General features: G+C 37.8%; 1 pseudogene; it reads right to left on the reverse strand.

The window, feature by feature from the left end:
* Nucleotides 1–16,229: 16,229 nt before the first annotated feature.
* Nucleotides 16,230–19,471, reverse strand: LOC711701 (ribosomal protein uL30-like pseudogene; annotated as a pseudogene).
* Nucleotides 19,472–22,787: the final 3,316 nt, after the last annotated feature.

The raw sequence follows: 22,787 nt of genomic DNA on the forward strand, positions 1-22,787 counted from the left end.
AAAATACTAACAAACTGAATCCTGCAGCTTATCAAAAAGCTAATTCACCATGATCAAGTAGGCTTTATCCCTGGGATGCAAGGTTGGTTTGACATATGCAAATCCATAAACATGATTCATCACATAAGTGAACTAAAGACAAAACCACATGATCACCTCAATAGATGCAGAAAATGCTTTGAATAAAATTTAACATCCATTCATGTTAAAAACTCTCAATAAACTAGGTATTGAAGGGATACACCTCAAAATAATAAGAGCCATCTATGATAAACCCACAGCCAACATCATACTGAATGGGCAAAAGCTGGAAGCATTCCCCTTGAAAACTGGCACAAGACAAGGATGCCCTCCCTCACCACACCTATTCAACGCAGTATTGGAAGTTCTGGCCAGGGCAATCAGGTAAGAGCAAGAAATAAAGGGCATCCAAATAGGAAGAGAGGAAGTCAATCTATCCCTGTTTGCAGATGGCATGATCCTACAGCTAGAAAATCCCATAGTCTCCTCCCCAAACCTTCTTCAGCTGATAAACAACATCAGCAAATTTTCAGGGTACAAAATCAACACACAAAAATCACTAGTATTCCTATACACCAACAACAGCCAAGCTGAGAGCCAAATCCCATTCCCAGTTGCCACAAAAAGCATAAAATACCTAGGAATACAGCTCACCAGGGAGGTGAAAGATATCTAAAATGAAAGCTACAAAACACTACTCAAAGAAATCAGAGATGACACAAAAAAATTGAAAAACATTCCATGCTCATGGATAGTAAGAATCAATATCTTTAAAATGGTCATACTGCCCAAAGCAATTTATAGATTCAGTGCTATTCCTATCAAACTACCAATTACATTCTTCCCGGAAATAGAAAAAACAGTTTTAAAATTCATGTGGAGGCCAGGTGTGGTGGCTCACGCCTGTAATCTCAGCACTTTGGGAGGCCGAGGAAAGTGGATCATGACGTAAGGAGATCAAGACCATCCTGGCCAACGTGGTGAAACCCCGTCTCTACTAAAAATACAAAAATTAGCTGGGCATGGTGGTGCACGCCTATAGTCCCAGTTACTTGAGGGGTCTGAGGCAGGAGAATCGCTTCACCCAGGAGGTGGAGGTTGCAGTGAGTAGAGATCGGGCCACTGGACTCCAGCTTGGTGACAGAGCAAGACTCCATCTCAAATAAATAAATAAATAAATAAATAAATAAAATTAAAAAATCATATGGAACCAAAAACAGAGCTTGAATAATCAAGGCAATTCTAAGCAAAAAGAACAAAGCAGGAGGCATCACACTAACTGAATTCAAACTACACTACAGGGCTATAGTAACCAAAACACCATGGTACTGGTATGAAAGCAGATGCATAGACCAAGGGAACAGAATCAAGAGCCCAAAAATAAGGCAGCACACCTACAACCATCTGATATTCAACAAGGCTGACAAAAGTAAGCAATGAGGAATGGACTCCCTACTCAACAAATGATGTTGGGATAACTGGGTAGCCATATGCAGAAGACTGAAAGTGGGGCCCTTTCTTACACCATATACAAAAATCAAATCACAATGGATTACGAACTGATATGTAAAACCCAAAACTGTAACAATCCTGAAAGATAGCCTAGGCAATACCATTCTGGACATAGGAACTGGCAATATTTCATGACAAAGATGCCACAAGCAATTACAGCAAAAACAAAAATTGACAAATAGGATCTAATTAAAGAGCTTCTGCGCAAGAAAATAAATTATCAACAGAGCAAACAGCTTACAGAATGGGAGAATAAATTTGCAAACTATGCATCTGACAAGTTCTATTAACTAGTATTTATAAGGAACTTAAACAAATTTACAAGAAAAAAACAAACAACCCCTTTAAATAGTGGGCAAAGGACATAAACAGATGCTTTTTCAAAAGAAAACATATATGGGGCCATCAAGCATGTGAAATAAAAGCTCAATATCACTGATCATTAGAGAAATGCAAATCAAGATCACAATGAGATACCATCTCACACCAGTCAGAATGGCCATTATTAAATAGTAATTTTAAAAAATAACAGATACTGGCGAAGTTGTGGAGAGAAGGGAACACTTATACACTTACTGGGAGTGTAAGTTAGTTCAACCATTGTGGAAAGCAGTGTGGCAATTCCTCAAAGAGCTAAAAACAGAACTACTATTTGACTCAGAAATTCTATTACAGAGTATATACCCAAAGGAATATAAATTGTTCTATTATAAAGGCACATGCACATATATGTTCATTGCAGCACTGTTCATGATAGTAAAGACATGGAATCTACCTAAATGCACATCAATGGTAGACTGGATAAAGAAAATGTTGTACATATACACCACGGAATACCATGCAGCTATGAAAAAGCATGAGATCATGTCCTTTGGAGGAACATGGATGGAGCTGGAGGCCATTATCCTTACCAAACTATTGCAGGAAGAGAAAACCAAATACCACATGTTCTTATAAGTGGGAGCTAAATGAGACACAAAGAGAGGAACAACACATTCTGGGGCCTTCCTGAGGGTGGAGGGTGGGAGGAGGGAAAGGATCAGAAAAAATAACTATTGGGTGCTAGGCTTTGTACTTGGATGGTAAAATAATCTGTACAACAAACCCCCATGACATGAGATTACCAATAGAACAAACCTGCACATGTACCCCCGAGCTTCAAATAAAAGTTTAGAAACAGACAAAACCAAGCAAAAACCAAATTAACCCCAGCATTTGTGGAGGCATACTTACTATTTTCCTGAATATTTACATGTTAAAAGTTAACAAATTATTGAGTAAAATGTTTTATCACCCTACACTGACAAAATTATATTTATAACATTTTTAAAAGTAAAGAACTATGTTCCTTTTAAATAGCTGCAAGTTAGTAAATGTAAAAGATGATTTATTTTAATTATGCTTGGCATGTCTGGCATTCTAGTGATAGGCCAGTGATGTCCGAATGGTATAAAAATATATATAATGAATACATTATTATATATTTATTTTGTAAAAATTGTTTTTTCTTCATTTTAGAAAAGTTGCTAATTGTGTTATAATCAGTATTTTCATTAATTTGTATTAACAGCAGGCCAAATGAGAGGACATTGCTTGATTTATTAAAACTTTTTAATAGATTTTAAAATTAATTTTAATTGCCAAACTATCACTCTGCTGAAACAATAACATCTGGAATTTTAAATGAAATTCTTAAAGCAATACTTGATTTAGTAATGGATCATGAATTTTACATATCATGTTTGAGCATTGGTTTGCATATGATAAACTAATATTACCCCATGAGATTTTACAAAACATTTAAAATTTCATTGCTATCACTTATGTTGTAATTTACATTGTCTTTTAAGTAAGATCTGTATAATAATGTAAAAAACTGATAGCCCAGTCAACTGATGCTATATCTAGATTTATATATTCAGTTATGTAATATTGAAAATTGTTCCTCAGTCACCATGTACAACTTGGTGATTATCATGCTAATTTATGAGTATTTTCAGAACCACAAATGGAACACATACAAAAAAACAGAAATGTTCACTCTAGGCACTACTGGGATTTTTGGAGTTTTTTTTTGTTGTTGTTGTTATGCAAGAAACTATTACATTGCCCTCGTTTCAGAATTGCATTGTAGATATGTGATGCTGTCAACAAACAGTTCTATTTCTAGACAAAGAAGTATATTTTTAGGTCATAAGAAACAAAGCCAAATCTCTGCTTTGTTAGATTCTAATGATAGAAAGAAAAGGCAGATACTAAAATATCACAGATATTTGAAATCATAAATTGAAAACACATACCTGCCTACCAATAACATATAAAGATACCATAAATGGTTGATGTTAATTTGTAATTAAATAACAATTTTTAGAACAACTTTACTTAAAATAGTCTTAAATGTACATAATAATGCTAAATTTCTATGACTCAAAAATATTTACAACAGCCATTTTCAATACAAGTGAAACTCATGAACCATGAAGGAGCAAAATATTGATTTAGCAAGGAGTAGTCTGTTGAATATTAAGAAATGATCAATATTTGGGAAGTTTTTATTGACAACCATGTGGCAAAAATCTCAATATAAACAAGATATAGATGATTTTAAATGAACCTCTCACACACATACATATGCATGCAAAGCATGGCAATGTATTTTATTGCTAGCTTGTGAAATCTATTTGTTACTTCATTGATACCCATTTATATACTTTTGGGTTTTTTTTTTTTTTAATTAGAAGTTAGGATGAAGGAATAAATTGAGTTCTAAAGATCCCTAACTCTCTACCTTGTTTAACGTACTTAGACCTAAACTTCATGAAACTCAATAGCCTTCTGGGTTTTTTGATGAACAAAGAGCTATCAATTTATAGAGCAAAAATAGAACCTGTCCCTGAACAACCAACTGTATTCAGTAACTTAATGACTATTTGAGTACATATCATATGCTGGCCACTGTTCTACACATTGATTTACAATAGTGAACAAAAGCAAATCATCCTATCTTCAAGGAGCTTACATTCTAGAAATGGAATGGAGTGGGGGTGGGGTCGTAGAGAGCAAATATATCAGTAAATTATGTGGAATGCAAGAGGATAAATACTATGAGGAAAATAAATGAGGATAAAGGAATGGGAGTGCTGGGCAGAGGTTGCAATTTTAAAGGGATTGTCAGAGAAGACCTTGCTGAGAAAATGACACGAGTCATAAAAGAGGATATTTTTTGAAACTTTTTTAAAACTTTGAAATACTGTCAAATGTACAGAAAAATTACAAGTACAATGCAAATAATGTTATTTTCCTAAATCATTAGACAGTAAGTGGCTGACCCATCACCCTCAAATACTTGGAGGTATATTCTTTACAAACAAAGACATTCTTCCTACATAAGCCATAGGATAACCATTATAATCAAGAGATTATCATTTCTACATTACAACCATCAAATCCGTATCAAGTTCACAGACCCCATTTGCATTTCTCCATTTGTCTCAATAATGTCCTTTATTGCAAAAGGATCTATTTCAGAATTGTGTGTTGTATTTGTCATGTCTTTTTTTGTCCCTTCAGTTTGGAATTATTCCTCAGCCTTTCTTTGAATTTCATGACCGTCACCTTTTAAAACAAAATTATAGGCCACTTATTTTGTAAAATGTTTTTCTATTGGATTTGTCTGATGTTTCCTTATGATTATATTCAGATTTTGCATCTTTGGCAGGAATATCACAGAATTTCATTCTATCAGGTCTCTAATAATTTCAATTTGTCCCACTATTGAGGCTATTAACTTGAATCACTTAAGGTATAGTCTGTCAGCTTTCTCCATTGTGAAGTTATTACATATTTTTTTGGAATTACTAAGTATTTTGTGGAGAGGTACTTTGAAATTTTGCTCCACACTCTATTTCTCATCAAATTTTCTATGTATTCATTTATTTATATAAATTGAAGCCATGCATAATAAATTTTTACTACTGTTACTACCAGGCTTAAGGGCCCCAGATTTGACCAGCAGGAGCTCCTTCAAGCTGATGCCCATGTGCTTTACATGTCCCTATGTTTCTAAGGCACTTCCTTGCTTTTGAGGACAAGATATTTCAGGCCCATCTAGTACTTCATCAAGCCCATCCCTGAAATCAGTCATTTCTTCAAGGAAGACTTGGCTCCTTTTAGTGGACACTGATTTTTAAGCCATGATCTGGGTGCTTGGTGTGCTGATTCCTATTGCAGGTGGGGTGTGGGGATGGGGTGGTCACTGCTCCAAGGCCCTATCAGTGGTTAGATGTAGGAAGTATGTGTATGTGGACACATACATATGTGCACACACATATGTGTAAATACACATATATATATTTACAACTGCATTAATTTCTACATCTATCTCTAAATATTGAAATCCATGAGTTACATTGGCACCTTCAATTCCAATCCAACACCACAGAATCCAACCTAGTTTCCTCCTTTTCGTGTTTATTTCATCAATCTGCTGCCCCGCCTCTCCCACATAGAAACCCCCCACCTCCCCCGGCCTTCCTGAGACGGGGTTACCTCCTTCCCACCAAATGGTGCATCTTCCTTACTCAGGCTTATATACGACATCAGGCTACTTTCCTTGCATGGGTGACTTTTTTATCCTCCTTGAACTCTGACACCCCAAGTGGGGTCTCCTTCCTATATGGACTCCCTCCTTAATCCACTCCAGCTTTGAAACCCGTAAGTTGCCCCCATGCATGGACACCCTCCTCAGGCGCTGCTTCACTGCAGGACTGCCTCTCCAGGTAGATGCCCTCCTCACTCTCTTTGGGCCCTGATATCCCATACCACATATCTCCCTCGTATAAGGACCTTCCTTACCCTGCATAGCCTTTCACATCCTGAGCCAAGTCTCTCCCTTCTCCACTGCACCCATTTGAAAGCCCTCCTCATGTGACTCTGGCTCTGACACGTGAGGCCAGGTTACTCTCACTCAAGTGTGTCATCCTCACTCTTTTGGGCTCCAGGTCTCCATGCCAGGCTCCCCTATGTGTGGGAGCCTTTCTCACACCACTTGGGAGCTGACATCTCATTCTAGCCCCCTTTTCTTGTGTGGATGCCTTCCTCACCCTTCTCACATTGACATCACCTGCCAATGTGGTTGCCTTTCTCATTCTTCCTGGGTTTGACACCTCATGCAAGTCAGTCCCTTTGTTGATTCCTGTCTGGCTCTGCTCTACCTAATGTTTTTAAGCCTGAATTGCTCAAAAAAAGAAAGGGAAATGGGGGGAAAGGGCAAGATGAAGGGGAGGGGATGGGAAAGAGAAAGCTGAATTTTATAATATTTTAATAAAAATAATACATGTATGTCACAATACTATGCCAGTCTGGAATCAACCTTCAATTTGAACCGGACTCCAACTTTTGTCTCTAAGCCTCTGAGAAAAATAGTTGCCATGAACCTCAGTCTCCTGCATGATTGCAAATGTGTAGAATCACTCCACCAACAGATATTTATGTAGTTTCTATGAAGACACAGAAAAGTCATTATTGATACAGCTTTTCATATTTCAAAAGGATTTCCTTATATAATAACACAGTAAGTAACGTTTATACTACTGAATGAGCCATCTATAAAAGGCTAAGTGAGGACCCATTTACTTTGTTTTTCAAGACAGAAAAGTGCAAAATACCCACCTTAAAACTTTTCAAAAAATGGCTGACAATTAATTTAGTGCTTACATTTTAGTTATCTGGAAAATTCACACGTGGAAAAACTCCATTTCATTTATGTAGTGTCACTGGAAAATAAAGCGCTATTGCATGTATTAGAGCCAAACTAAACTAAGGACCTAGACTGTCATGGCCTCCAGCCATTTACTGGAGCTTGGGGTAGTAACTGTAATATTCAGGACCTTTCGTTTCCTCACTCATAAAATTAGAATTAGTCTAAACTCAAAGATAATCGCCAACTCTAAAATTCTATGTCTTAAGGCAGAAAAACATACAGGGTTTTTATCTCCTAAAAAAGTTTAAAATATGTGTAAATCAGTAAAGGATAAAGTACCTACATTTTTGTATTAGGAATTGCCCAGTGGAGCAAAAGGCACTGATTTGAAACGAAATCTAAGCATAAGATGCCCACAGAAGTCTAAGAATAAGGTGTGGTTTTCTCTTAACTGGTAGTACATTTGAATAATGGAACATGGAATCCGTAAGTAACTGATTTACCATTTGTGGCCTACATTAGCTGTTGGAGATTAGCTGTTGGAATTTCCCAGAAGGTAATTTCCCACTACTGCTTGTTTTTCCCAATGTGTGATCTACTAGAAGGCACACTAGACTATGAATCAGAACAGTAACTAACATTTGATTCATATTTTACATCTATTATAATTATCTGTCACCCCAATTTCCCCCTTCTTGCTTCAAGTCCATTTATATAAGCTGGCTGCTCAAGGATATCACTTTAAGGTTTAGAGGTTTGGGTTTATTTTCCCCCCACTTAAACCAATCATATTTTCTCACTTGGGATGTTGAAGCAAAGAATACTGAAACCGATGCAGATATAAGTGGAAATCGAAAGACTACATTTAAAATCGTTTCAGGAACCTCCAAACTACTTTCCACAATGGCTCCACCGCTTTGCTCTCCCACCAATGGTTCTCACAAAGGTTTCAATTTCTCCAAATACCTGCTAACACTTGTCTTGGAAAAAAAAAAAATAGTAGCCATTCTGACAGATGTTAGGTAATATCTCATTGTAATTTTGATTTGCTTTTCTCTAATAACTAGTGACACTGAGCATTTTTTCCTATGCCTGTCGACCATTTGTATGTCTTCTTTTGAGAAATGTCCATTCAAGTTTTTTGCCCATTTTTAATTGGGTTATTAGTTTGTTTGTTTTTTACCATTGAGTTGTAGGAGTTCTTTGTATATTTTGGAGATTAACCCCTCATCAGATATATGGGTTGCAAATACTTTCTCCCCTTCCACACGTTGCCTGTTTATTCTGCTAATTCTTTCTTTTGCTGTGTAGGAGCTTTTTAGTTTGATGTTGTCCCACTTGGTTACTTTTGTTTTTGTTGCCTGTGCTTTTGATCTCATATCCATGAAATTCATGGATCAACTATCATGGAGCTTTTCTCTTATATTTTTTTCTAGGAGTTTTACAGTCTCAGGTCTTACGGTTCTTCCTTGTTGTTGTCTTTAAAACAATTATTTTTATATTTAAAAATTTTTATATTTATTATAGTATAATAAAACATATTTGTATTACACTATTACAATAACATAATTGAGAATAATATCTAAAACATTTTAGTGTCTATAAAGAGAAACATACATTTTAGAGTGTTTAGGATACTTTTTCCCCTAGCTTTATTGAGATATATTTGACAAATAAATATTGTATATATTTAAGGCATACAATATAATGTTTCGATATACATAGACATTGTGAAATGATTGCTATAATCAGACTAATACAACACCTCACATAGTTACATTTTTCCCTGTGGACACCTAAGATCTGCTCTTAGCAAACTTCAAGTATACAATACACTATTATTAACTTTAGTCACCATGATTTATATTAGCTCTCCAGAATCTATGCATCCTGAATAACTGAAGTTTTGTACCCCTTTAACCAACATCTCCCCATTTCCCTTGCTTTCCAGCCCTGCCAACCACCATTCTGCTCTCTGCTTTTATGCGTTCAATATTTTTAATTTTTATGTTTTTATTTATTTATTTATTTACTTTTTTTGTTCTTTTTTGTGAGTTCAATTTTTAAAGAATCTACATATAAATGAGATCATGCAGTAATTATCTTTCTGTGTCTGGTTTATTTCAGTTAGCATAACATCTTTAGGTTCAACTCAGGTCTTATGTTTAAGTCTTTAATCCAATAATTCTACTCTTATGATCTGAAAGTTTATGTCTCTCCCAAATTCATATATTGAAATTCTCACCCCCAAGGTGACAGCATTATGAGATGGTGCCTTTGGAAGGTGATTAGGTTATGAGGGCAGAGCCCTTATGAATGAAATTAGTGCCCTTATAAAAGAGGCCAGAGAGAGATTCTTCACTCCTCCTACCATGTGATGTTAGAGTCTATGGTAGCTATCCATGAGCAAGTAGGCCCTTATCAGACACTGAATCTGCTAACACCTTGATCTTATACTTCCCAGCCTCCAGAACTGTAAGAAATAAATTTCTGTTGTTCATAGGCCATTGAGTCCATGGTATTTTGTTATAGCAGCCTGAACAGACTAAGACACTGTCTTCAAGGTATTTATCCAAAAGAACTGAAATCAAAAGCAGTATCAAGCAGTATCGTGAAGCACTCCTCTGTTCATTGCAACACTATTCACAATACCCAAGATGTGAAAACAACCTAAATGTCCATGGACAGATGAATGTATAAAGACAATGTGGCATATACATACAATGGGGTACTTTCAGCCTTAAAAAGAAAGGAAATTAGGCCGGGCGCGGTGGCTCAAACCTGTAATCCCAGCACTTTGGGAGGCCGAGACGGGTGGATCACGAGGTCAGGAGATCGAGACCATCCTGGCTAACCCCGTGAAACCCCGTCTCTACTAAAAAATACAAAAAACTAGCCGGGCGAGGTGGCGGGCGCCTGCAGTCCCAGCTACTCGGGAGGCTGAGGCAGGAGAATGGCGTAAACCCGGGAGGCGGAGCTTGCAGTGAGCTGAGATCCGGCCACTGCACTCCAGCCTGGGCGACAGAGCGAGACTCTGTCTCAAAAAAAAAAAAAAAAAAAAGAAAGGAAATTATTCTGGCTACCAGAGGCCAGCAGGATTGGCAGCAAAGCAGGGTGAAATGTGGAGTTACTAATCAACCAGCATAAAGTTTCAGTTAAGCAAGATCAATAAGCTACAGATCCACTGTATAATTTGTACCTATAATCAATAATAATGTATGTACACATAAACATTTGTACAAAGGCAGATCTTATGTTAAGCATTCTTACCACAATAAAATAAAATTTAAAAAATAATTTGACAAAGGAGAAAACAGAAAAAGACTACACTAAGAGATCCTAACAGGTAGATGTGGGAAATGACAGGTCACATGCATGCTTTGATTATTGGTTGCAGATAAATTAAAAAAGTTGAGGAGGCTGGGCACGGTGGCTCATGCTTGTAATCCCAGCACTTTGGGAGGCTGAGGCAGGCAGATCATGAGGTCAAGAGATTGAGACTATGCTGGCTAACACGGTGAAACCCCGTCTTGACTAAAAATACAAAACAAAAAATTAGCCGGGCATGGTGGCAGGCGTCTGTAGTCCCAGCTACTCGGGAGGCTGAGGCAGGAGAACGGCGGAGCTTGCAGCGAGCCGAGATCATGCCACTGCACTCCAGCCTAGGCAGCAGAGCGAGACTCCATCTAAAAAAAAAAAAAAAAAAAGCTGGATGTGGTGGCATGTGCCTGTAATCCCAGCAACTCAAGAGGCTGAGACAGGAGAATCGCTTGAACTCAGGAGGCAGAGGTTGCAGTGAGCCAAGATTGTGCCACTGCATTCCAGCCTGGGTGACATAGCAAGACTGCATCTCAAAAAAAAAAAAGGAAAGTTGAGAGAGGTGAAAGGAAATGAGGAAAAGAAGAACAAATACATGTGATCTCAATTTGTTTTCACAGCTACTGTGGGATAGTAATGTATTATTAATACCAACTGCAATTTACAAATTAAGAGACTCGTACTTAGGTAAATGACTGATTTTTCAAAGATTATCTGGCTAATTACTGCTACAGTCATTTTTTAACCTTAATGTTTTGACCTAAACTAGTTCTCTTTGTACTGCACTGCACTGATAGTACTGGCTCTGCCATTAGTTAGCGTGACCTTGGGAAAGTCCATTAAGTTCTCTGAGTCTCAGTTTTTAAGTCTGCAAAGTGGGGTTAAAATATGAGCCTTATCCTATTTAATAGAATTGTTTTAATACTACATAAGTATCTTACTTCTTATTGTGTTTTATAGTTTATAAAAGGTCACTGATGTATGATTTCATAAAATTTCTTACAAAAGTACTACAAGAATCAAATGAGCATGTATTTATTTGCTAAGAGAATAGATTTTATGTTATGTATTCTTATCATAAAATAATAATAATAACACAGAGGGTAGGAGGAAACTATTAGAGGTGATACATGTGTTCATGGCATATATTGTGATGATGGTTTCACAGGTGTATACTTATCTTGAAAGTCACCAAGTTATATATAGTCATTTATGTTTGTGGTAGGTGCAGGGTTGGTTCTAGAACCCCCAACACCCAGTGATACCAAAATCTGAGAATACTCAAGTCCTTTATATAAAATGACATAATATTTGCATATAACCCATGCATATGCTCTTGTATCCTTTAAATTATCTCTAAATTACTTATAATACCCAATATAAAAATGCTATGTAAATAGTTGTTATACTGTATTGTTTTAATTTGCATTATTTCTTATTGTTGTATTTTTTTAAATATGTGGGACCTACAGGGAGGGCCAACTGCACATTAATATGTACAGCTTTTTGCATGTTAATCATAACTTAATAAAGTGGTTTAAAAAATCAATGTGAAAGCAGTTGCACAGTAATTATCATCTGCCTCTGCTTCCATATACTCCTTCATATCTCTGAAGTTGTTGAAATTCTTAAGATTTTAGTTAAGATTTAAAGGTTGCCCAGGGAGAAATTTCAAATGGACTCCATAGCCTCTGATAATGCTTACAATGAAATAAAAGCATAATAAGAATTTTATAATCTGCAAAGTCCAAATCTCAAACAGCCTTTTAGGATCATTAATAATCTATCCACCATGACATAAAATTCATCTAAACACTCTCCCACTTTATTATCCCCAGGCCTCAGTGAATTCTTCCTTTATGTAGTCCTGTTTGGGGGTTCTATGAATGGTCAGTTCTATGCCTATGTCTTGACACATGCAGCCTCCCCTGCCTAGAATACACTCTTCTTGTTCTCTACCTTTCCAGGATAGGTAAGACCTCACCTCCATCTGATTTCTAACTACACCAGTCTCCATTCATAGTTTCTGTTCTCTAATCTCCATTAGTTCTTATTGTGTATAGCAGGGGTCAGCAAACCATGCCCCCAAGTCTATTTTTGTAAATAAAGTTTTATTATAACTGAGCCTATGACTGTTTTCACACTACAAATGCAGAGTTGAGTAGTAACGACAGAAAGCATACGGCACAGAAAGCCTCAAATATGTACTACACAGAGTTTGCTAACTTCTAGTTTATAGCATATCTCACTTCTCACCCATCGAAAAACCTAAACTGGCATGATGGTGAAAGCACATTGTGTTTTTGAAATTATTTATTATTTACAGTAAGTTTTAAGGACATTTAGACTACAATAGCAAGTTGAATGAGTATTTTGTTGCTATCCCTTTCAGATGCAATTTAGAAATTCTACCAAAAGATAAAAATGATATATATATATATATAGAGAGAGAGAGAGAGAGAGAGAGAGGGAGAGAGAGAGACGGAGTCTCGCTCTGTCGCCCAGGCTGGAGTGCAGTGGCGCAATCTCGGCTCACTGCAAGCACCGCCTCCCAGGTTCACGCCATTCTCCCGCCTCAGCCTCCCGAGTAGCTGGGACTACAGGCGCCTGTCACCATGCCTGGCTAATTTTTTTGTATTTTTAGTAGAGACGGGGTTTCACCGTGTTAGCCAGGATGGTCTCGATCTCCTGACCTCGTGATCTGTCCGCCTCGGCCTCCGAAAGTGCTGGGATTACAGGCGTGAGCCACCACACCCGGCCTGATAAAAATATTTTAATGGCCAGGCGCGGTGGCTCAAGCCTGTAATCCCAGCACTTTGGGAGGCCGAGACGGGCGGATCACGAGGTCAGGAGATCAAGACCAGCCTGGCTAACACGGTGAAACCCCGTCTCTACCAAAAAAATACAAAAAACTAGCCGGGCGAGGTGGCAGGCGCCTGTAGTCCCAGCTACTCGGGAGGCTGAGGCAGGAGAATGGCGTAGACCCAGGAGGTGGAGCTTGCAGTGAGCTGAGATGCGGCCACTGCACTCCAGCCTGGGCCACAGAGCAAGATTCTGTCTCAAAAAAAAAAAAAAAAAAAAAAAATTTAATGTCATAGCAATGATAGCTCATCAGAACCAAATAATATAATATTACACAAGTATTATGCAATAGAATAACTAAGGTAAGGTAAAGGTGAGGGTTAAATAGCAAAAGTTAACTCTTAGCAGGAAGCTTTAGCTGAGAGGGCACATCAATGACACCTACTGAACAGAGAAAGCTGAAGATCACAATCAGGACAATAATCTAGTGCCTACTGTTACTGCAAGCAGGGGCAAACATTATACAGACTGATAATCAATCAAGGCTGTTAGGGTCTGCAGGAAATAGCTCCTTATTTGTGGTGAGGATGAATGTTAAGGAAGAGCAATTTCTGACTATTAGGAAAGCACTGTATTGCATGGAGAGTACTTGTGCATTCTGTCCAATAGCACCAGCTGAGAAGCACTGGTCTATGGACTCCCTGTTTGTCTGTAAGCAATATTTTCCACCTATACCATCTATTTAAGGCTATGAACAAAGCCACATACTTTCACTATTCACATTATTATAAAGGATAGTGTCTCCTTATTATGTGTTAAGGCTAAACCGACACTTGATTCCGCCCCTCTACATAACTTTATTATTATTAATATTGTTACTTTATGAGATAGGGTATCATTCTGTTGCCCACGCTGGAGTGCAGTGATGTGATGATAGCTCATTGTAACCTTGAACTTCTGGGATAATGTGATCCTTTCACCTCAGCCTCCCTATGCACTAGGGTCATAGGCATGAGCCACCATCTCGTCTCTTTTTTTCTCATAGAATAGTTTCAAGGAAAGATTATTTCCCATGGAAACAATATGGTCCCCCAGCTATTAAACTGAGAGAACTCTTCAAATGTTACTGAATAAAAGTTTTTATAAATGAGGTGTCTTTTCTAAATTTCTTCATGAGTTCTGGTAGAAAGCTTTTTCTGTCCTCCTCCTCCACAAATATACATTAATATGTAACTTCATAATTATAAAAATTTTAAATAATTTAGGCATTTATGCCTTTTGAGAATTTAATTTTTAGGTATGCTTAAAGATGATCATTTCCTTCACACTTGACAGCTGTTTTTCTACTTATTTTAGTAATAAATTATTTTAAATTCAAGTGATTTTTTTTAAAGAAAAAAATTATTTAAAAACTTAAGCTACATTAAATCTCCAAGATGCTATTATGGAGTTGGGACATGATTTCTAATTTCATGAACTAAACGTAAATGATTTATTTATTTATTAGCTTTTAAAAACAACTCTGGTAAAATACACATAATATAAAATTTACCGTTTTAACCATCTTTATGTGTACCGGTCAGTGGCATTAAGTACATTTACATTGCCCTGCAACCATCAATACTATCTGTCTCCAGAGCTTTTTTTCTTTCCAAACTGAAACTCCATTATTTGTTAAAAAATAACTCCCCATTCCTCCTTCCCCCAGCCCCTGGCAACCACCATTCTACTGTCTGTCTCTATAAATTTGACTACACTAGATACATCACAGAAGTAGAATACTTGTCTTTTTGTGTCTGATTTATTTCACTTAGCATAACACCTTCATGTTTATCCATGTTGGAACATGGGTCAGAATGTCATTCCTTTTTAAGGCTAAATAATATTCCATTTTATGTATATACATTTTGTTTATCCATTCATCTGTGATGGACATTTGAGTTGCTTCTACCTTTTGTCTTTGGTCACAATGCTGCTGTGAACACTAATGTATAGATATCTGTTAAGTCTGACAGTTTTTTTTTTGTTTCATTTTTATCAAAAAAGCCCTCTTGGTTTTTTGTTGTTGTTGTTGTTTGTTTGTTTGTTTTTTGCAGAGACAAATGAACATTTATTTTTATGCCTTTCTTCCTATGTGTATTTCAAATCTTTTTCAAAACAAAACCCCAGGAATCTCCAGATTCAATTATGCCCCTGGGCTTGGTCGACTGCTGTAGGAGTCTTAGGGAGCCTTGTACAAATGCTAGAGTTACTCATTTACCAACATTAAACCCTAGGATAGAAGATGCAACAAAACAGGACTCCTTCCTCCATGGAATATGCTGATTTCAGATGAGGCGGCAGCCAATGTAGAAAATGCTGGAAGTTTTCCTTGGAATTGGACTGTGATGAGAGGTACTTGCCATGAACATAAGCTGCTGTCTTTTCTTTTCTGTTTTTGAGATGGAATTTCACTCTTGTTACCCAGGCTGGAGTGGAATGGCGCAATCTTGGCTCACTGCAACCTCCGCCTCCCAGATTCCAGTGATTCTCCAGCCTCAGCCTCCCAAGTAGCTAGGATTACAGGCATGCGCCACCATGCCCAGCTAATTTTTGTATTTTTAGTAGACACAGGGTTTCTCCATGTTGGTCAGGCTGGTCTTGAACTCCTGACCTCAGATGATCCGCCTGCCTCAGCCTCCCAAAGTGCTGGGATTACAAGAGTGAGCCATCACGCCCAGCCAGTTACTGTCTTTTCTTTGACTCCTCCTTTCCAGTTTTTGAAGATAAGGCAGGAAATAGTCTTCTCTGAAGATACTTGATAAAAATTCCCCCAAAAACAAAAACACATGCTTCCACTTCATTGATAAAAATTACTGCAGTTTGGCACCTGCGTCTAGTTCAGCTGGCGGATGAGCTGATTGATGCGTTCACCCTGATAGCTGGTTATGCCCATATCCTTGAGGAAGCCCATTCTATTTTTGGTAGCATGACGGGCCACTGAGAGGCGGAAAGGGCACAAGAACCATGAGCTCTCCTGGAAATGCTTCCCTGGGAAGGCAATTTCATGAATGAGGTCTTCTAAGCAAATGATGCCAAACTTCCCAAAATGCTCCTCAATCACTGTGTTGTCTGTCAGAGGGATGGTCTTATTCTTGACCTTGGCTTGTCCATGTTTCAAAATGAGTTCCTGGACAGACTTCAGATTTGGAAATCCCCAGGTCACATAAGGTTCCACTACATGCAGCATTTTTAGGTTCTGGGGGGTGACTTTTACAAAGACACCACTAAACATTTTCTTTCGGCGAAGTCTTGCAATGGTTCTCTGCACCAGTAAACTCAGGCCATCAATCCTTTCGATGCATACAACAAAGGCCAAGGAATGTTTATCTGGCAATTCCAAGGCATGAGGTTTCACTTCTAGTCGTCTGAGACACACCTTGTCACGTTTCTGCTGCCAGGAATCATGTAGGAATGATTCCAGTCGCTTAAACCTGAGCCTTTTTCCTTTCCTCTGCTCCTTCTTTGCCGAAAGTGCCTGCTTTGCCTGGATGGCATTGAGGGCTTGATAAGCCTTCCTCTTTTTCAGGAGATTTTCTGGAACCAAAGGGATTTTTTTTGCTCTTGCTCCACCGTCTTTCTAGTGGTGCAGCTCAAAAAAGCTCTCTTATTTAATGAATATTTATAGATTGCCTAATACTTAGTAGATACTGTGCTAGGTGCTGGGTACACACTGTTGATATTAGAGCTCATCATTATGCCGTTTTATTTCTTGGATGTAGAGGGCCCATATCGTTGGAACCTAGGTTAATAAAGAAAACTAATCAATAGTTACTATGACATAGCTATTTAGCAATCTAAATGCATAATGCCAATATTAATGTATTTGGAGATTAAAAGCGAAATATACAGAAAATATTTTCTCATAAACTATTAAAAAATCATATTGCAGAGTTTTAACATTTAAGTGATTATGCACTTTTTGAAAGCAGCACCTTCTTTTAGTTATACAAAGCATGTTCCCTTTGTTTTAACAAAACACTCTCATCTGAAAATTCTCTTGGGAATGGAAGGAACACGTACATTTAGCCTGTGAGGCAGTGATTGGTTGCTTTTTGACTTCATACTAAGCAGAGTGATAAGAAAGAAGAAAAAAGTCTCCACGGCAACCACCTTGATCATTAAAGTTTGCATTAAAAGGAGAGAACTAAATCTTGCTTGAACGTTATCCTCCTTTGCTAGACTCTGGCAAGTCATTTGGCCTCTCTAAACCTGTTTCCCAGGGATAGTAAATACCGTATCTACTTTGCAGAGGTGTTTCAAGAATGAAATAACTCATGTGAGGGTATTTTGTGACTCAAGTGCTACACCAATGTAAGGGTTTTGAAAAGTTGCTACTTTGCTAACATGCCCAGATATTAAATTCTAATAACTACAAAGAAATGCCAAAATCTCTCAACATCCTGCTGTTTGTTAAAGAATTTAATCTAAGTTGTAAAAAGCTTTCCCCAGTGGAATTCAGGAAAGCTATTTTGAGTTGGAAAAAATGTGTCCTACAAATTTTTTTCCCTTGAATTGGGCCATGTGCTGAAAAGTTTTTTCTCTATCATGCAGTGAAGCACATGGCTCCCTTCACAGATCACACACGAACCCTTGTGACACAGAAGGCCTCCCGCCACACACTATTCCACTTCCACAGCTTCTATTAACTCATCCTAGTTCTGTCCCATAGGCACAGAGAATATCCCTAATTAAATGCTCCTCAAATATTTAAAGAAGGTTATCAAGTCCTCTGGCTATGGTCTTTCCTCTGGAAAAACTACGTTTTCAAAAATTTTACCCACGGGATATTTTAATTTTTTATTTTCTCTGTTTCTCATAGTGTCTAGAGTGGAGCCCAATATTCTAGATATAGTATGACTAATAAAGGGAAAAAAAAAACTTTCCTTATGGTGAGCCTTATGCTCCTAGTAATATGTTCTAGGTTCATATTAAAGTTTTAATCTAAAATCTTGGCTTTTTTTTTTTTAAACAAGAACTGATAGTTGAGCCATCTTTTACTCATTCCTTTTTCCTATAATGGCTTTTTAAGGTTCCGCTGCAAAGAGTTTCATCTATTCTATTCTTTGTAGATGTTGTCCTGTCAGATGCAAAACTGAAAGAGTATATAGAAAACAGTTTTGATTCCCTTTTTTTTTTTTTTTTTTTTTTGAGACAGAGTCTCGCTGTTGCCCAGGCTGGAGTCCAGTGGTGCAATTTCTGCTCACTGCAACCTCTGCCTCAGCCTCCCGAGTATCTGGGATTACAGGGACCTGCCACCATGCCCAGCTAATTTTTGTATTTTTTTTTAGTAGAGATGGGGTTTCATCATGTTGGCCAGGCTGGTCTCGAACTCCTGACCTCAGGTGATCTGCCTGCCTTGGCCTCCAAAAGTGCTGGGATTACAGGTGTGAGCCACCATGCCTGGCCCCAGCTTTCCATTTCATGTAAAACCTGTCCTTATTTCTTTACTCTCCTCAAAGTATGTGAAACCCAATATCTGCAACTCCTTTTACTCAAACTAATTTGAGTTGGCTTCTGGTATTTGCACCCAGAACAGCCTTGGCTGCAGCACAGCATTAATCCAACTTGACCTTACTTTACATATCCTTCGTCTGTAGAACTGAAGTCCAGCTGAAAGAGTTGTACCAAATGTATAGAAATTTAGCTGCTCTGGCTGTGGGCTTACAAGAGAAGGGGGAAACATGCTTCCTTCACTTTGTTTCATCTCTGTTATACTGAACATGGAAGAAGCACCTCCCTCCACATATGGAAGGGTTACTTCTAGGGAGCAAGCAATTCATGTGTGTAGTGGAAAAAAAAGTACTGAATGTAGATTTGAGGAAACATCGGTTAGGGGAACATTTATCCTAATTCCCCTGGATTCAGGCAGTGTAAATTCAGGCAAGTCACAACTTCCCTAGGTTTCAGTTTCTTCATATGTAAAAATTAAAAGAGTTAGGAGGATTATATATAATGTCTAAAGTCTGTTTCTGCTTGAAATGTTAGCTTTAAGCATACCTCTGGCAGTGCGTACGAGGAACCACTCTGCCATCTGCCATAGGAGCCATCTTTCTCATTTCTGTGTTGAAAAGACATTTCTCCCCAAATATTGGAGACAGCCAGGGCTGTCAAGGTGTGTAACAGTGCTCCATGGATTCAAGACCCCTCTTCTTTCTCTCTAATTTGTATCTCTTTTTCTTCGCTGAACACATACAAACCTTCTTCCTCTTTGTTCTTAGACTTTGAACAAGTCCATTCTTGCTTTGCCAAATTGTCCCAGGCCTATGGTAAGATCTAGGGTGAGAGGGAAAGAGCTTTATCTACCACATCGTATCAGCAAAAATAACAGATGTGGGTTATTTAACTCGAAACAAATTTATGGATATTTTCTGCATGAATCTAATTCCTAATAAAGTACTTATTTTTGGAATTTTGGGTTTATTCTTATAATTTTTGATAGATCTTTATATACTTATATTTCTTGATAGTTAAAAATGATTTACTATATCCATGCATATATGTATAGTCTAGTACCTTTTGTGATTTTAAAATCGATAATAAAGAAATGTATTATAAAATTCAAAAGATACAAAGGGCATAATCTACCATCTGCCCTATTCCCTGGACACCCAATTTCCTATTCACAAGTAATCCCTACTTGTATTAACAGGTTTTTTAAAAAAGAGACCTTCTAGAGATCGTCTATCCACACACAAGCGTATACACACAAATATAGTCATAAAGATCATTATAATTATTGTTTCCCCCTAATGATAACATACTATATAAGTAAGCATTTTTTTTTTGCCACTTACCAATAAGTCCTGGCTATGATTGTCATATCAGCATTTGGAGACCTTCCTGGCTTATTTTAACAGCTTCATAGCATACTATTTTTTTTTTTTTTTAATATACGAGAACTGATATAATTAGTTCTTGATTGTGGTTACCATTAATATCCTTCTACTTTTGTAGTTTTATGCCTTCATGTATCTATCTGCAGCATTAATTCCTAGAAATAGAACGGCTGGGCCAAAGGGCAGCTGCATGAGTCATCCAGATGTATGCTTCTGAATTTTCCTCCCAAAACATGGTTGTCCCGATTTATATTTTCACAGGCAACATGAAAGGGCCTGTTTCCCCACATTTATTCCAACATAGTGCATTGTCACACTTTTGGGGTCTTGCCATTGTGTGGGGTGAAAACCGTTATATCATTATACTTTTAAATTGCATTCTATATTATATTATATTCTCTATTATGGTTTCTATTTAGTTATCTTAAATAAATATTTGATACAGATTTTTCAAGTTAAGTAAAATATGGGCCAAACGATGAGAAATCAAGAAGGTTTTAGTCTTAAAATTCTAAAAAACAAACTTTTGAACATCTAATAAGTTGTCTTTCTTTCTGCCTCTTATTCTCTATTTTCCTTTCCTATTTACCTCTATCTGTCAACCATTCATGAAGAATTTAAATCTACATTTAATATTTCTATTTACTGAGTAAAATGTTTTGATACCTTTATTGTAAAAAGCAAAATAATTAGAGAATTCTATATTTCTTAAAAGATAAATTTAAAACAACCATATCCTTTAGGTCAGTCAGTTTTTGGTTGGAAGCAACAGAAACTATGGCTGATTGAAGCACAAATGGGGTAGCTCTAACTGCAGGTAGGCAGGCTCATCAGCCATGAACACTGTTCAGAATTATGCTACAGAATCACACAGGCATCGCCATTGTTGTGCGCTATCCTCTGTGGCTTGATCATTCCTGATTATCGACCTTGGGTGCTGTGGTGGCACAACTGCTCCTGCTACCTCAGAAAATGGATGTGGCTGCAACTGGATTTTCCAAATGAAATTGGAGCAGTCCCTGCTTCTTTAGGCTTACAACATCTGATTTGGTCAGTGTAGGCCATGTCTGGTCTGTGGTCTTGGTCGGGTGTCCATGCTCTGCCTGTAAAGGAGGTTATGGAAACCGATATTAGGCCTTTGCGGCTTCATAGTTAGAGGCAGGCTCATCTTCCCCTCTACAGGAGGGGACATCCTATCATTGAAGGTTGGTAAAAAAGGTTGACGATTATTATCAATAATTCTCAACTGGTGTTCTTATCCTCCAGGTGATGGTCTTTAAAAGATTGATACTTGAGAATCACAAAACTAATATTCTTTTCCTTCTCTTGGCCTGAAATATTGAGGGTTAAGGAGGAAAATAAGGCTGGGCACGGTGGCTCAAGCCTGTAATCCCAGCACTTTGGGAGGCTGAGATGGGCGGATCACGAGGTCAGGAGATCGAGACCATCCTGGCTAACACGGTGAAACCCCGTCTCTACTACAAAATACAAAAAACTAGCCGGGCGAGGTGGCAGGCACCTGTAGTCCCAGCTACTCGGGAGGCTGAGGCAGGAGAATGGCGGGAACCCAGGAGGCGGAGCTTGCAGTGAGCTGAGATCTGGCCACTGCACTCCAGCCTGGGCAACAGAGCGAGACTCCGTCTCAACAAAAAAAAAAAAAAAAAAAAAAAAGGAGGAAAATAATTGGTCCTGTCTCCACATAGCCTGATAGAATTTTGGCTGGGACAGGGAAATAGGAAGATGCGGTTAGAGAAATAACTGCCAATACCAATATTTATGCCTGTAAGTACCAATTTTTAATCTTCTACTTTGATTATTAAAGTATACAATCTCTTTCCAGGGTCTTAGTTTTTCTCAAAAATAATTTAACACACTAACAGTTTCGGGATGAAAATAGCAATATATTGTTTTTGTATTTTCTAGAATCAGAACAGGAAGTTAGGACTAGCTGCAAAGATATACATGCCTAAAAGGAAATTAATATAAACCATTTTTACCAATCTAATTGTATTAGTTTGCTAGGGTTGCTGTAACAAAATACCACAGACTTGGTGGCTTAAACAACAGAAATTTATTGTCTCACAATTCTGGAACTACGTGTCCAAGCTCAAGGTCTCAGTAGGGTTGGTTCCTTCTGAGGGAAGGATTTGTTCCAGACCTCTTTTCTTGGCTTGTAGACAGCAACCTTCTCCCAGTGTCTACATGTTGTTTTCTCTCTGAAACTGCTTCTGTGTTCACATTTATTCTTTTTATAAGGATATCAGTCCTGCTGGATTACAGCCCATCTTAATGATCTCATTTTAACTTGATTACCTCTGTAAAGATTCTATCTCCAAATAAGGTAACATTCTGAGGTACTGGGGATTAGTACTTCAACATATGAATTATGGGGCAGTGGACACAATCAACCCATAACATGAATCTTTTTGGTGATCTAAATAAAATTTGTGTTTAAGAGAGAAGGCAAGGAGGCTGCAAACTACTGGATAGGCTGTTTTTGACTTGTGATTTGGGAAAAAAGTAGTGCTGAGGTCCAGGGGTTTGAGATGATAGGA

This window comes from Macaca mulatta, chromosome 5, assembly GCF_049350105.2.
Source record: "Macaca mulatta isolate MMU2019108-1 chromosome 5, T2T-MMU8v2.0, whole genome shotgun sequence".
NCBI lineage: Eukaryota > Metazoa > Chordata > Mammalia > Primates > Cercopithecidae > Macaca > Macaca mulatta.